General features: G+C 34.1%; 1 protein-coding gene across 1 annotated transcript in view; it reads left to right on the forward strand.

The window, feature by feature from the left end:
• LOC108629917 (sodium channel protein para-like) overlaps positions 1-2,361 on the forward strand; it is a gene marked incomplete at its 3' end in the record, with an annotated part of 20,445 nt that overhangs the window by 13,994 nt on the left and 4,090 nt on the right. The window lies entirely within an intron of this gene.

Genomic DNA, 2,361 nt, shown 5'->3' on the forward strand with positions numbered 1-2,361 from the left:
GTTTCAGATAAATAATCTAACGATTCTAATTGAATTTCCAAATGATAAATTAATGATTGTTATTATCGATCAGGATTAGAAGGACGTGACGAGGCTTGTTATTCATAAAAATTTTTTTAAACGATGCCCAACTCGATTCAGGATTTTCGATTCGTTCACATTTTCGAATTTAGATTTTCTCGGTGCCGTCGAACGAATTCGTGAACGTTTATCGTGTAAAAAAAATACGGCAGTGAATAAAAATTGTGGCATTTTTTGCAACGTTTAATAAAAGATTACTTCTTTTTCTTCTTCTTTTTCTTCGATCGAAGAAAATAATTAAAGAGACAAACCGGCGGCACCGTTTTCCTTTTTTTACTCGCGAGACTCGACAAAGAGGCCGATCGGAGTTCTGTGAAAATTATTTTATCGTTTCCTCGTTGATCGAACAATATTTGTTGATTATTGCAACAATTAGTGGTACAACTCTTCGGTCTCGCCGTGTCGAAGGCTCGACTCCTTTTGCACGAGAACATACATACGTAGGCCGATCGCGAATGCACTTGTGCTTATAAAATGCGAATGTTTTTTAACGGCACGTAGACTCGTACTTCAACGAACAATTTACGCGCGAATTACGCACCTTAGAGGGGCACGTATACGCGACTTTACGACAAATTTGGGGTCAATTAATATCGTCTGTCGTTTATTTCTCTATAAAACTGCTAAATCCGTTCAGCTATCAAACAGATCAATCGTTTCAATGCCACAGCAGCGATTTTATGATCAGATGTATTTATATAACCGTGAAGAAAATTTTAATAAGAAGAACGAATTGAAAAAAAATTGAACCAATAATTGAAAATAAAATATCGCAGAGACCTCAGATTTGCTAATGGCGACGTATTTAGATATTCAGTAGAGATGTGTCAGAACCGAAAAATGTCGGTTTGCAACGAGATTTTTCCCAGAAGAGGTTCTCGAAAATCGCGCAATTCCTGAAGACCAACTTCCTAAAAATATTCGCGATTCCTCGAAATCTCAACAATATTATTATTAAAATTCATCGCGATAATTCATAATTCAAGCGTTTTTGAAAATCACATAAAATTTATTTTCCTCTTTAACTCATTTAACTTATTAATGTACAGTTATAGAGATTGGAAACATAATTTATTTGATATATTATTCGCTCATTTTCCAACTTCTATAACTTTACATGAAGCTTAAGCATTATTCAACTAAATTAGTTAAAAGATAATTTTGAAAATGAAATATTACCTTATCTGATTGCATGTTATTTGTAATAATCATTTGTTAGTACAAATAATGTTTCTCCATTTTTATTGATTATTTGGAATTTGTCTGAAAGAATTAGAGATCCCAACCCGACGCCTTCCCGACCCGTCCCGAACATTAGGTTCTCGCACACCTCTAAGTAATTATTTAGACATATACCACATATATACAATTATTATCTCGATCGACGAGCCAGAAACAACGTGCCTCATCTCTAAATAGAGTACTAGCCTCAGACATGACTTAACACATTGACTGCCAACTACAAGATATCTCGTAGATTATTTACTTGCCCAGGACGCCTACTACGAGTTATCTCATCTCTTCATTACTTAATTATATCTGTGCACGAATTATCTCATAGTTGGCTCCTGCGAAGAGGTTCCTGTTACATAAGCCCACTCCGAGATAATTCCTCNGTGTCAGATTGTTTGAAAATTTGTGGTATCGATGTTTTTATATAAATATCTATGTCCGAGCGGTGTAACTGTGAGAAATTAAATGTGGTTAGTGATGGAGTAAGTATGCAAGGTTTACCTCGGTTTACTGTTCCATTGAAAGGAATCGAATTAGAAAGAATATAATTAACGATTCGAATTCGATCCGAGTCGTTCTATGCAAATTACGGTGAATCAAATCAGTGGAGCCGGTCTCCTCTCTGATTTGATTCGAATTTCTGCAAATTCGGGTGAAATCAATTTATAATTTTCCTCTTAATTCATTCAGAATTATCGTCAATTGTACTGTCTGATTATTATTGTGTTCGTCGTAATACCGTAAAGGTAGCGTACGTACGTCGAGCTTAGCGAGCAACAGTATTTCTATTAAGGTTGTATGAGCCGTAAAATCTCTGCAAAAAGTTTAACACGTTTAATAAAAAGCTGTGTCGTAATGAATTTTTAGAAAAAATTATAATTACAGGGAATTAAGATTTCTAAAATTCGACCTGTTTTTCTCAGTCATAAGTAATTTTGAAAATTTCTAATATTCTAGTACATAGTTTTGGCATTTTTTTATGACTGTACATACAACGACAGTAAATAATTATTTATTTAATCAAACTTTGAGTAGAATTTATAGAAA

Source organism: Ceratina calcarata, unplaced genomic scaffold (assembly GCF_001652005.2).
Source record: "Ceratina calcarata isolate Rehan_Ccalc_2016 unplaced genomic scaffold, ASM165200v1 scaffold592.2, whole genome shotgun sequence".
Taxonomy (NCBI): Eukaryota; Metazoa; Arthropoda; class Insecta; order Hymenoptera; family Apidae; genus Ceratina; species Ceratina calcarata.